Genomic DNA, 15,310 nt, shown 5'->3' on the forward strand with positions numbered 1-15,310 from the left:
GGGCTATCTTTTTTAACTCTTCTGAATCAGCTCTCTGTGATCCATATCTAGTAATAGGTCTGTCCCTCCAATTCCCACTCCTAATTCTCAAATTACCACTAGGCTTGTGACCCAAAGGTGGGGTACCTGCAGGCGTATTTCCAGCAGATTGGGATGCAGATTGAGATGCAGAAGGGGTATGTCCAGTCACTAGCCTTGGTAAAAAAAAATACCTGAGGGGTAGTCAACACATTTGATGCAGGTATCCTGCTTGTGACTGCTGTTGAACAGCAGACAGATTAAGTATTGGTCTGGATGGGACAGCCAGTTGCTGACCTGGAAATGGAGCAGGAAGGATTGGTACATTTAAAATGGGTACTAGAGGTGCATGTCCCTGCTGACCCATCTGTAGTGGTACATTTTGTGCCTGTGCAGCAGATATGGGAACCTGTGGGACATATGGTGGGGATTCTCCAATAGTCTCTTTAATACCTTATCCTTGTCCACATGTTCTTTCTCTTGTGTCACATATGTCTTGTTAGTGGTCATTCTAAACTCTCTGTCCATACATTCAATACTTTCAGTTTGTTGTAATTGATCATTTGCTGTTGCTTTCTGCAACACTCCCTTTTTCTGTACTCGTTCCTTCTTTTTTTGTTCTTTAATTGCTAACATTGTAGTATGTTTTTCCCATTTATTAAAACTGTAATACATTGCTTTTCTGACCTTTTTCTCAAACAAACATTACTGAAAATATAGAATTTTAACTTGGTCAAATGAACCGTCCAGCGGCTGTCATGCCTGCAGTACGATCGGCAAGACTGACTAGAGTACGTTTTGTTGTTCAGACAGGTTATTATTGGCACGAAGCGTCAGAGATACAAGTGCGCATGCGTTAGCACCACGCATGCGCTACTGAGTAGTATTCGAGTGATAAGCCCGCCCCGACCTACAGGAAGTGCTTCGCGTTCAGTTAGTGTGTGTTATTCCGTTCCGGGTTCACATCGGCGTCCGAGGAGCTAGGAGAAGGTTGGCGTTCAAGATCTCGTAGGTGCTTTCGTTCTTCCGTTTAGCGGCTTGCTTTAGGAAGACTTACTTTGTTGTGCGTTATTCCGTTCGAATATTGTTTACCGCGGTTGCGGTGGAATCTTTACGTTGTTTCCGAGTTTTTGCCTCGAGGATTGGAGGTTCACGGTTACGTTTCAGGCTCATAGCCTTGAGTGTTGTTCAACCCCTCTGTGGGTACTTCGTATATATTGAGGCGCACCGTGAAGGTGTGCAGGGTGAGTGTTTGCGCACTATCCACAAGGGGTTTTGATTTGGTTAATGTGGGGAAAACAGATAATAATAAGTGTTGTTGTGATTTCAAGGTGCAGACATTCAGTACACAGTCCGTTCCAGTTTTCACTAGAGTTCCTGTCGTTTTATTTGTGTTCCTTTGGATTCGTGGGGCCTTACACTTTCTCTAAGGTACATTAAGACACTCAGCACATATCATTACAGGGACTACACAGGGTGGGGTTTCTTCTCATGATATTTTCTTATATTTCTGCAGTGTCATACTGAAGACCCCATATACCCCAGTGTGGACGAAGACTGTGGAGTGTCTGTCTTTTTCTCCCCCTCCTACCCTTGTTTTGTTCCCCTGTGTTCCTCTTAGTTACTTTTTGGGTGTTAGCGTTACTTCCTGGCACCCGGAGGGTGACGAGGGGAAAGCAGGGTGAATAGCAGCGTGGATCCAGGGCACTTCCGAGACATAACAGGTGCGTGCATGACAGAACGCGAAGCCTTTATGTACAGTGTCTCCTAGGTGTCATGGAACTTACACTGCAGGACGTTGCTAGCATGGTGGGTAATCTCCAGAAAGAAACCCAAAACATCTCAGACAGGTTGGCTGCTTTGAGCACTCAAGAAGGGGATAGAGCCGGGACCAGCAATGCAACACCAGTAGTACAGGTTGTCACCCCCCAGTCTATTCCTTTAGCTCCACCTGAAAGGTTCTACGGAGAACCTTCAAAATGCGCTGCTTTTCTGACACAATGTCAGTTACACTTTTTATGCAAGGCTGCCTGTTTTCCCACTGACCAAGCGAAGGTGGCGTTTGTACTGTCATATCTTGGGGGGTCAGCCGCTAATTGGACTATCCCGTTAATAGAAAAGGATGACCCTATGCTATTAAATTATGAAGCGTTCAGACAAGCATTGAGAAAAATGTTCGACAAACACACCTTTACTCATGCTGCCGATACGGAGCTTTTACATCTGAAACAAGGGTCTAAAGATTTAGTCACTTATATTACCACCTTCAATCGATTAGTGGTAGAGGCGGATTGGCCTGAGAATAAGAGAAGTGCCCTTTTCTATAAAGGGTTACGAGAGGACCTCAAAGATGAATTGGCTCATGTAGTTGATCCTCCCTCAACTTGTCCTGAGTTAATAGATCTCGTGGTTAAATTAGATCACAGATTGGGCGAAAGAAGGAGAGATAGAGGAAGATACGAATACACTAGATATAGTCCTAAGGAAAAGAAAATTGAAACCGATACTAAGGTAGAAGAACCAGAACCCATGCAGATAGGGAGTCTAAAAGGTCCCTTAAGTGAGACAGAAAGACAAAGGCGGAGAGTCAATCGACTATGTTTATATTGCGGTAAAGCAGGGCATTTTGTACGTGAATGTCCTGTCAAACCTAAATCCCACCGCAAGTCGGAAAACTAGAAGACCCTAAGGTAATAGAGACCGTACCGCAGGGTCCTTTGGTTCAAATGGTCTCCTCATTGGTGAACAACAAAGGACATTTTTTTGTCACAGCCATTCTAACCTGGATGACACAGTCAATAACACAGTCGATAATGATTGATTCTGGCGCCTCAGGCAATTTTATGGATCATAGTTGGGCTATTGCTAATAACATTCCTACTGAACCCAAAGAGACCCCCGAGGAAGTGTATACCATAGATGGGAGTCCTTTAAGATCTGGACCCATCACACATGCCAGCATCCCTGTAGAAATGTGTATCGATTCTACACATAAAGAACGTTTAACGTTTGATTTGATAGAATCTCCCCAGTTCTCTGTGGTCCTAGGCCTTCCATGGTTGCGTCTTCACAACCCTTACATAAATTGGAAGACCACTAGTATTACATTCCCGATACCAGACGAACAACTACCTCCTTTAGAGAATGTTCATACACATTCTTCGGCTGAAAAACTCTGTGCCACGCCCGTACAAAAAACCGTACCTGTGGTGGCGGAGTCCCTTATGATCACACCTCAGGAAGAACAACCTGATGTCACCCTACCTCTGGAGTATCAAAGGTTTCATACTGTTTTCGATCAGAAACAGGCAACCTGTTTACCACCTCACAGGGCTTATGATTGCCGAATTGACCTCCACCCTGGCGCACGCATACCTACCAGCAGGGTGTACTCCCTTACTGAGAAAGAAAATCTGTACTTGAGAGAGTATCTTGACAACATGTTAGAACTTGGGTTGATACGACCCTCCAGATCCCCTGCCTCTTCTGCTTTATTTTTTATTCCTAAACGGGAGGGGGGTTTACGTTGTTGTATTGACTACCGTTCATTGAATGACATCACCATAAAAAACAAGTATCCTTTACCGCTCATCTCCTCTCTGCTCGACCAGGTGAGAGATGCTGTATGGTTTACGAAATTGGACCTGCGGGGAGCATATCACTTGGTCCGGGTAAGAGAGGGCGATGAGTGGAAGACAGCTTTCTGTACTAAATACGGGCTGTATGAATATTTAGTGATGCCCTTTGGTTTGTGTAATGCTCCTTCAGCATTTCAATACTTCATCAATGAGGTGCTGAAGGAGCATCTGGACAAGCACGTCATAGCCTATATTGACGATCTACTGATCTATTCAAAGTCGCTAGAGGAACATGTGGAGCATGTGACGTCGGTTCTTCAACTATTACAGGAGAACGATCTGTTTTGTAAATTGGACAAGTGTTTCTTCCATCGCCATCAAGTGGCCTTCTTAGGATTCATAGTGTCCTCTACTGGTCTGAGTATGGACCCGAATAAAGTCAGAGCTGTTCTTGATTGGCCCCCTCCCAAAACTGTGAAGGAAATCCAGCAATTCATTGGGTTTGCTAATTTTTACCGACGTTTTATTCATCAGTTTTCGGAATTAGTGGCTCCTATCACGAGATTGTTGAGGAAAGGTGTACCGTTTCATTGGTCGGAGACTGCAGATAAGGCTTTTCACCTCCTTAAGACTTCTTTTACACAGGCTCCTATTCTGAAACACCCCGATCCTTCCAGCCCCTATATTGTTGAGGTCGATGCATCCCAGGTGGCTGTGGGAGGGATACTTTCTCAAGTCGATGCATCCTCTGGTGAATTACATCCGGTGGCTTATTATTCCCACAAATTGACACCTGCGGAGGTGAACTATGCTGTTGGTGAGAGGGAACTCTTGGCCATAAAAAAGGTACTGGAAGAATGGAGACAATATCTTCTAGGAACGAATCACACAGTTACTGTCTTGTCTGACCATCGTAATCTCCAGTACCTTAAATCTGCCAGAGCTCTATCCATGCGTCAGTTGAGATGGACTCAGTTCTTTAATGAGTACGATTTTAAGATCCATTTCAGAGCAGGGAGACAGAATGGGAAGGCAGACGCCTTATCCCGTCTGGGGTTCGATCCAGTTTCGCCAGCGGAGACGCCTCCCTGTATTATTGCTCCCAATAGATTAATTGGAGTATTGCATAATGAACAAGACTTCTTAGCACAGGTTAAGCAGGCACAGAATGAATCCACTGCTAGAGCCCTAGCACAGCAACATCAGGCCATTGTCACAGACGATCTCCTGTACATACAGGGAGGGTTGTTTATTCCCACAGCACCCTTACAGCAACAGGTCATGGATTGGTGCCATAATCATGGGGTGGCAGGTCATCCCGGATATAAACGGACATTAGAATTAATCAAGAGACATTGTTGGTGGTCCCATATGGCTAAAGACGTACAACAGTTCGTGCAAACTTGTCATGTTTGTGCACAGAGCAAGTCATCCCATGAAGGGGCGGTGGGTTTGTTATTGCCCCTTCCTACACCCACAGCACCTTGGCAATCTGTATCCATGGATTTCATTGTGGAATTGCCTAGAACCCACAGGGGCAATACTGCTTTACTAGTAGTAGTAGACATGTTCACCAAGGCAGCTCACTTCATCCCGCTTCCAGGGTTACCTACCTCTGCAGGGTTGGCGGGGGTGTTTCTGCAACAAATCGCTCGTCTCCATGGTCTTCCATCTGTCTTGGTTACTGACAGGGGGTCCCAGTTTATCTCCAACTTCTGGAAACAGCTATGTAAGACATTACAAATCGAAGTGCGTCTATCGTCTAGTCACCATCCACAGACCGATGGACAAACAGAACGTGTCAATCAATGTCTTGAGCAATTCTTGCGATGTCAACTGTTACATGAACAAAAAGAGTGGGATGAACTGATCTGGTTGGCAGAACTGTCCTATAACAACAGCCATCACTTTTCCACCTTATATACACCCTTTTATGCTTCATATGGGTTTCATCCTAAGGTGCTGCCTTTTCCCCCATTGAGACCTTGTGCCATTCCGGCCGTTCAAGAGTTAGTAGCACATTTACAGGTGGTTCATGCTAACGTACACACCAATCTTGACAGGGCCAAGACAGAGTATAAGAAGTCTGCTGATGCACATAGACATACAGGGCCCGTGTACCAGCAAGACGACAAGGTATGGTTGTCCACCAAATACTTAGCCTTGAAGGGAACATGCAAATTAAAGCCCAAGTATATTGGCCCCTTTTCTGTACTCAAGATTGTGAATCCAGTAGCCGTCAAATTGAATCTGCCCCCGTCGATGAAAATACATCCTGTCTTCCACGTCTCATTATTGAAACAGGTATTGCCTGGTACCCGCCTTCCTCTTACACCTCTTTCAGTGCCGGTTGATTCTGATGTGGAATATGAAGTGGGTGCTATTCTGGACTCCAGGAGAGTGAGGAGCCGTCTCCAGTATTTGATACACTGGAAAGGGTTTGGTGTAGAGGAAAGATCTTGGGAACCCGCATCTCACGTCCATGCACCCCGATTGCTACAGGCTTTTCATAGGCGGTACCCCTACAAGCCCAAACCAGTGGGGGGCGTTGTGGGGGGGGTGTTCTGTCATGCCTGCAGTACGATCGGCAAGACTGACTAGAGTACGTTTTGTTGTTCAGACAGGTTATTATTGGCACGAAGCGTCAGAGATACAAGTGCGCATGCGTTAGCACCACGCATGCGCTACTGAGTAGTATTCGAGTGATAAGCCCGCCCCGACCTACAGGAAGTGCTTCGCGTTCAGTTAGTGTGTGTTATTCCGTTCCGGGTTCACATCGGCGTCCGAGGAGCTAGGAGAAGGTTGGCGTTCAAGATCTCGTAGGTGCTTTCGTTCTTCCGTTTAGCGGCTTGCTTTAGGAAGACTTACTTTGTTGTGCGTTATTCCGTTCGAATATTGTTTACCGCGGTTGCGGTGGAATCTTTACGTTGTTTCCGAGTTTTTGCCTCGAGGATTGGAGGTTCACGGTTACGTTTCAGGCTCATAGCCTTGAGTGTTGTTCAACCCCTCTGTGGGTACTTCGTATATATTGAGGCGCACCGTGAAGGTGTGCAGGGTGAGTGTTTGCGCACTATCCACAAGGGGTTTTGATTTGGTTAATGTGGGGAAAACAGATAATAATAAGTGTTGTTGTGATTTCAAGGTGCAGACATTCAGTACACAGTCCGTTCCAGTTTTCACTAGAGTTCCTGTCGTTTTATTTGTGTTCCTTTGGATTCGTGGGGCCTTACACTTTCTCTAAGGTACATTAAGACACTCAGCACATATCATTACAGGGACTACACAGGGTGGGGTTTCTTCTCATGATATTTTCTTATATTTCTGCAGTGTCATACTGAAGACCCCATATACCCCAGTGTGGACGAAGACTGTGGAGTGTCTGTCTTTTTCTCCCCCTCCTACCCTTGTTTTGTTCCCCTGTGTTCCTCTTAGTTACTTTTTGGGTGTTAGCGTTACTTCCTGGCACCCGGAGGGTGACGAGGGGAAAGCAGGGTGAATAGCAGCGTGGATCCAGGGCACTTCCGAGACATAACAGGTGCGTGCATGACAGCGGCCATCTCAAATCCTCAAATCCCTTAGTATATCCATTTCATAGTCTGTCCACAAGTTTACACCTGTCCCATATTTTGTCATCATCTTCCATGCAGGACTACCCTCAACTGGGAGTGGTTGGGACTCATCCAATAGTGGGCTCATGAAACAGGAACAACAACACCGTAAAATGTATTTCATTAGTTTGCCCATTGTGCCTTGAAGTCAAAGATCATCTAAATGAGAAAACTTACCAATACAATCAATACAGGCCTATATATCAGGTCCAACCTGAAACCCAACCAATATAATTCAATCAAATTCTCAATACCAATAACTAATCAATAATTCAAAACGCCTGTTACAACATAACTCAGAACAATCTCACCGGGTATTTGCTGAAGACGTCAGACTCTCTGTACTCTGCAATTCAGCCACTTTTCGCTTGACCAGTTTGGAACCTCTGCTGGGGAGATACTGCTGCCGAGGGACAGCAGTTCGGGACTTTGGATGGCAGCTGCGGGAAACAAGTCTCTTTAGCAAGGGACCCAGCTGTCCGTCAGCCTCGGGTCCTGTCACCTCAGCCACAGATATAAATGCTGTTGCATTTCCCCCGTAGAGGTCCCATGTTGGGCGCCATTTGAGAAAAAGCAACTCTTGTCCACTTTAAATCAGAAGGAATACAGGGAGTCGGAGGTAAAAACATATGGTTTATGCAATCTTGAACGGATGCAAGACCAACAAGGAAAAAGCTATTCCGTGTAGGTAATGAACAAATACACAGAACTCTCCTTTCATATTTATACTATACCTCAAACAAGACTGCCTACACCCCTTCACTTCCCTCCCCCATATTAATTGGAACATTCCTTCCAGTTATACATAAAAAAAATAGCTAACCACACTACATTTTCAAGATGAGATAAAAGAATGTACAATGTCAGAACTTGCAATGAAAATTCCTCAAACAACATTGTACAAAGTCAGGTGGATTTAAAAAAATGTCTGCACTCATGTTCATATTATATAACCTTTTCCTCAATTGTCTCAGGTTCACTGGGATCCAGAGACCGCCGGCTACCCAGGAGCCCACAAGACCTACCATTCAGTATCGGCCAAATAGTGTGGTCTGATCAGATCAATGGAGACAAATCTCTTTTCTTTTTTGCCGGCAATAGGCGGAAGAAGTACTGTTCTTGTTCTTTTGACAGCCAAGACAGGGACTGGCTTTCTCTATGATGGCCCAAATTCTTTCACTGACCAGATCCCTGACTTTTGGGATCCAGGCAGGTCTTGTAGTGACTGATTTGACTTCCCCAGTGGCGGTGTGTTTTACTAGCACTTTGTAGTGTCCGGAATTTATTGAGATCCTGTAAAACAGCCAAATGTTTATTGATGTCAAATGGTTTTTCATCCGCCACTGTGCTTTAACAATCGAGATCAGGTACCAACATTCTCGTCCCAAATAGGACCTCATAAGGAGTGACACCTCCTAGGGAACTTTTTGGCATATTGTTAAGGGCTCTATGGACCCCGTATAAGTGATTGACCCAACTACCACCTAAAGATAATAATCTTGCTGTCAAAATTGTTTTAAGTCTCGTTTTTTCCTCTCCACAACTGAATTTCCCTTGGGATGTTATGGAGAGGAGGACCGCAATGCAACACCCAAACTTCCTATAGCTTCCATTGTAAGCCCTACAGCAAAACATGGGGCTGTGGTCAGAATGTAATGTGCCAACTGCGCATGTCCCTATAAAGACTCACAAATCTTTAATAACAGTTCGAGCATCAGCCGAGCGCTGAGGCCAGACCCATAGGAATCTAGAGCATGAATCTACTGCCACCAAGACATAATTGTAATCCCCATATGATTGCAGGGGCCACAGTGGTCCAAATAGACACAAGCGAGTGGTCTGTCTGATATTACTAAAGGTGTCTGCACTGGACGCGCCCCAGGTGGAACCCTTCATCTGCTGACAGATGTCGCACTTTTAGACAAAATTCTTCATCTGTTTAGTTAACCCTGGCCACCAATAACGTTTTAAAAAAAAGAAACCGTCGTGGTAACTCCTGCGTGTGCAGTACCTAGACCCTCGTGTGCTGCTAGAATTGAATCTAATCTGCGATCTATGTTTGATATTACTCTATCCCCCACTCTGGAATTTGAGCATATGGAATGTTATTTGCATCTAAATTGTAGGAGTACTTGAATGGAAAACCTTTTGATAAGGCTGTGCTGTTTTTGCGTGAAGCAATGACAGCTACCATTATCTGTCCGTCTATTCTTGTTTTTGAATGAGTGATTGCAGCTACAGCAGCAGTTCGTACTGCCCCCTTTGTGGCTTCATTGGCCAATGTATTCCCTTCAACGGGAACGCCATCATGTTGATGACTCTGCGTGTGTATCACGTCGGCTCTTGGTAGTTCGTTTTTCAACTCAGCTACCTGTTCCTATAGCATTTTATGCTTAATTGAGCCACGTTTTGAGTCTTTAAACCCATTTTGACCCCATTAGTGTAGATATTCATTGTATGACTGGGCACAGTAAAAAGAATCGCACACTATAAGTGTGGAGAATTCTTGATCTGTATTTATTAGTGCCAGTAACAGTGCTTTTAATTCTGCCAGCTGTTCCGTGCAGTCTCCTAGAGACTGTATCTTCGTACTGCTAGGATGGAACGTGCCTTCCTTCATATGACCCCTCACAATCACACATGCAGCGCTGTATTACTGTTTCCTAACAATGGCTGGCTGAGAAGATCCGTCAGTGTAAATGATATATTCATACTGATCTAGCGCCATTATTTTGTTCAGGAGAGGATATTCTTGTTCATATTGCAGGAATGCTTGTGTTTTTAGGGTAGGGTCATATCTGTAGTGTACATCTGTTGAGTGAGAGAATTACCCCATTGTATCCATCTAGGGTGTAAGGCTTTAGCATTAGGAACGCTAGCCTTTGTAATGGCCTCTAAGGCTGGTACTGGATAAGCATGAGCGAATTTTGCGGATCTCGCATTCGCGAATTTTGCGGATTTGCGGATTCGCAATCCGCAAAATCCGCGAATTCCCGCGAATTTGCAGATTTTTTTTTTTTTGTGTTCGCCCGTGTTTCTGCCAGTTCGCGAGGGTTTTGTACACTTTCGCAAATTGCGAACTTACCTGTCGGGTCGCAAGTTTCGCGAACTTGTTGTTTCTACGTGTCCAGCCTGTTTGGGACACTCTTCTTCATCACTGCCACTCTCTGTCACCACTGCCACTCTCTGACTACTCATGCCACCCTCTGGCCCGCCCATGCCACCCTCTGTTTCATCACCACACCCTCTGGTTGTCCAGTGTACATTATTTTCGGCAAAGCAAAGCACACCTTCCCTGCCTCAAGTGACCTGAATTAATTTGGAACAAGGGGTGGTGAGGGACAGAGTCTCTGAATTAAACAGAATACTCTCACCCAGTCAAGAGATCAGGGCTAGATCCAACACCGTTTTTTAGCTCACTGCACCATCCCAGTTTCAGAACCTGACTGTATGCAAATTAGTCTGTTCCTGTCCCAGTGCATGATGGGAACAGGGCAAACCAAACTACAAAAGCCAATTCTTACACTGGGAAGGAAACAAGCTACCGGGGACCGGTTTCTGGCATTTCAGCCTCTTCGGCCCGGCTTGCTTGAATCCTGATGGTGCAATGAGCAAGGGACTCACATCTGAGTATACCCTTCCACGCTTAGGGTGGACAAAAATATTTACAACAAGGGGTGGTGAGGGACAGAGTCTCTGAATTAAACAGAATACTCTCACCCAGTCAAGAGATCAGGGCTAGATCCAACACCGTTTTTTAGCTCACTGCACCATCCCAGTTTCAGAACCTGACTGTATGCAAATTAGTCTGTTCCTGTCCCAGTGCATGATGGGAACAGGGCAAACCAAACTACAAAAGCCAATTCTTACACTGGGAAGGAAACAAGCTACCGGGGACCGGTTTCTGGCATTTCAGCCTCTTCGGCCCGGCTTGCTTGAATCCCGATGGTGCAATGAGCAAGGGACTCACATCTGAGTATACCCTTCCACGCTTAGGGTGGACAAAAATATTTACAACAAGGGGTGGTGAGGGACAGAGTCTCTGAATTAAACAGAATACTCTCACCCAGTCAAGAGATCAGGGCTAGATCCAACACCATTTTTTAGCTCACTGCACCATCCCAGTTTCAGAACCTGACTGTATGCAAATTAGTCTGTTCCTGTCCCAGTGCATGATGGGAACAGGGCAAACCAAACTACAAAAGCCAATTCTTACACTGGGAAGGAAACAAGCTACCGGGGACCGGTTTCTGGCATTTCAGCCTCTTCGGCCCGGCTTGCTTGAATCCTGATGGTGCAATGAGCAAGGGACTCACATCTGAGTATACCCTTCCACGCTTAGGGTGGACAAAAATATTTACAACAAGGGGTGGTGAGGGACGGAGTCTCTGAATTAAACAGAATACTCTCACCCAGTCAAGAGATCAGGGCTAGATCCAACACCGTTTTTTAGCTCACTGCACCATCCCAGTTTCAGAACCTGACTGTATGCAAATTAGTCTGTTCCTGTCCCAGTGCATGATGGGAACAGGGCAAACCAAACTACAAAAGCCAATTCTTACACTGGGAAGGAAACAAGCTACCGGGGACCGGTTTCTGGCATTTCAGCCTCTTCGGCCCGGCTTGCTTGAATCCTGATGGTGCAATGAGCAAGGGACTCACATCTGAGTATACCCTTCCACGCTTAGGGTGGACAAAAATATTTACAACAAGGGGTGGTGAGGGACAGAGTCTCTGAATTAAACAGAATACTCTCACCCAGTCAAGAGATCAGGGGTAGATCCAACACCGTTTTTTAGCTCACTGCACCATCCCAGTTTCAGAACCTGACTGTATGCAAATTAGTCTGTTCCTGTCCCAGTGCATGATGGGAACAGGGCAAACCAAACTACAAAAGCCAATTCTTACACTGGGAAGGAAACAAGCTACCGGGGACCGGTTTCTGGCATTTCAGCCTCTTCGGCCCGGCTTGCTTGAATCCTGATGGTGCAATGAGCAAGGGACTCACATCTGAGTATACCCTTCCACGCTTAGGGTGGACAAAAATATTTACAACAAGGGGTGGTGAGGGACAGAGTCTCTGAATTAAACAGAATACTCTCACCCAGTCAAGAGATCAGGGCTAGATCCAACACCGTTTTTTAGCTCACTGCACCATCCCAGTTTCAGAACCTGACTGTATGCAAATTAGTCTGTTCCTGTCCCAGTGCATGATGGGAACAGGGCAAACCAAACTACAAAAGCCAATTCTTACACTGGGAAGGAAACAAGCTACCGGGGACCGGTTTCTGGCATTTCAGCCTCTTCGGCCCGGCTTGCTTGAATCCCGATGGTGCAATGAGCAAGGGACTCACATCTGAGTATACCCTTCCACGCTTAGGGTGGACAAAAATATTTACAACAAGGGGTGGTGAGGGACAGAGTCTCTGAATTAAACAGAATACTCTCACCCAGTCAAGAGATCAGGGCTAGATCCAACACCATTTTTTAGCTCACTGCACCATCCCAGTTTCAGAACCTGACTGTATGCAAATTAGTCTGTTCCTGTCCCAGTGCATGATGGGAACAGGGCAAACCAAACTACAAAAGCCAATTCTTACACTGGGAAGGAAACAAGCTACCGGGGACCGGTTTCTGGCATTTCAGCCTCTTCGGCCCGGCTTGCTTGAATCCTGATGGTGCAATGAGCAAGGGACTCACATCTGAGTATACCCTTCCACGCTTAGGGTGGACAAAAATATTTACAACAAGGGGTGGTGAGGGACGGAGTCTCTGAATTAAACAGAATACTCTCACCCAGTCAAGAGATCAGGGCTAGATCCAACACCGTTTTTTAGCTCACTGCACCATCCCAGTTTCAGAACCTGACTGTATGCAAATTAGTCTGTTCCTGTCCCAGTGCATGATGGGAACAGGGCAAACCAAACTACAAAAGCCAATTCTTACACTGGGAAGGAAACAAGCTACCGGGGACCGGTTTCTGGCATTTCAGCCTCTTCGGCCCGGCTTGCTTGAATCCTGATGGTGCAATGAGCAAGGGACTCACATCTGAGTATACCCTTCCACGCTTAGGGTGGACAAAAATATTTACAACAAGGGGTGGTGAGGGACAGAGTCTCTGAATTAAACAGAATACTCTCACCCAGTCAAGAGATCAGGGGTAGATCCAACACCGTTTTTTAGCTCACTGCACCATCCCAGTTTCAGAACCTGACTGTATGCAAATTAGTCTGTTCCTGTCCCAGTGCATGATGGGAACAGGGCAAACCAAACTACAAAAGCCAATTCTTACACTGGGAAGGAAACAAGCTACCGGGGACCGGTTTCTGGCATTTCAGCCTCTTCGGCCCGGCTTGCTTGAATCCTGATGGTGCAATGAGCAAGGGACTCACATCTGAGTATACCCTTCCACGCTTAGGGTGGACAAAAATATTTACAACAAGGGGTGGTGAGGGACAGAGTCTCTGAATTAAACAGAATACTCTCACCCAGTCAAGAGATCAGGGCTAGATCCATCACCGTTTTTTAGCTCACTGCACCATCCCAGTTTCAGAACCTGACTGTATGCAAATTAGTCTGTTCCTGTCCCAGTGCATGATGGGAACAGGGCAAACCAAACTACAAAAGCCAATTCTTACACTGGGAAGGAAACAAGCTACCGGGGACCGGTTTCTGGCATTTCAGCCTCTTCGGCCCGGCTTGCTTGAATCCTGATGGTGCAATGAGCAAGGGACTCACATCTGAGTATACCCTTCCACGCTTAGGGTGGACAAAAATATTTACAACAAGGGGTGGTGAGGGACAGAGTCTCTGAATTAAACAGAATACTCTCACCCAGTCAAGAGATCAGGGCTAGATCCAACACCGTTTTTTAGCTCACTGCACCATCCCAGTTTCAGAACCTGACTGTATGCAAATTAGTCTGTTCCTGTCACAGTGCATGATGGGAACAGGGCAAACCAAACTACAAAAGCCAATTCTTACACTGGGAAGGAAACAAGCTACCGGGGACCGGTTTCTGGCATTTCAGCCTCTTCGGCCCGGCTTGCTTGAATCCTGATGGTGCAATGAGCAAGGGACTCACATCTGAGTATACCCTTCCACGCTTAGGGTGGACAAAAATATTTACAACAAGGGGTGGTGAGGGACAGAGTCTCTGAATTAAACAGAATACTCTCACCCAGTCAAGAGATCAGGGGTAGATCCAACACCGTTTTTTAGCTCACTGCACCATCCCAGTTTCAGAAACTGACTGTATGCAAATTAGTCTGTTCCTGTCGCAGTGCATGATGGGAACAGGGCAAACCAAACTACAAAAGCCAATTCTTACACTGGGAAGGAAACAAGGGCCAGGGACAGACTGATTTGCATATAGCCAGATTCTGAGCTGGGATGGGGCAGTGAGATAAATAACGGTGATGGATCAAGCCCTGATCTTTGGACTGGGTAAGAGTGGTCTGCTCAATTCAGACACTCTGTTCATCACCACCCCCTTTTGTAAATCGATTTTGGCCACTATAGGTGTGGCAGGGTATACTCAGACATGAGTCCCTTTCTCACTGCTCCATCAGGATTCAAGCAAGCCGGGCCGAAGAGGCTGAAATGCCAGAAACCGGTCCCCGGTAGCTTGTCTCCTTTCTGGTAAAGAATTGGCTTGGTAGTTTAGTCTGCCCTGTTCCCATGATGCACTGGGCCAGGGACAGACTGATTTGCATATAGCCAGATTCTGAGCTGGGATGGGGCAGTGAGATAAATAACGGTGATGGATCAAGCCCTGATCTTTGGACTGGGTAAGAGTGGTCTGCTCAATTCAGACACTCTGTTCATCACCACCCCCTTTTGTAAATCGATTTTGGCCACTATAGGTGTGGCAGGGTATACTCAGACATGAGTCCCTTTCTCACTGCTCCATCAGGATTCAAGCAAGCCGGGCCGAAGAGGCTGAAATGCCAGAAACCGGTCCCCGGTAGCTTGTCTCCTTTCTGGTAAAGAATTGGCTTGGTAGTTTAGTCTGCCCTGTTCCCATGATGCACTGGGCCAGGGACAGACTGATTTGCATATAGCCAGATTCTGAGCTGGGATGGGGCAGTGAGATAAATAACGGTG

The sequence above is a fragment of the Lissotriton vulgaris genome, chromosome 2_2 (genome assembly GCF_964263255.1).
Source record: "Lissotriton vulgaris chromosome 2_2, aLisVul1.2, whole genome shotgun sequence".
Taxonomy (NCBI): domain Eukaryota; kingdom Metazoa; phylum Chordata; class Amphibia; order Caudata; family Salamandridae; genus Lissotriton; species Lissotriton vulgaris.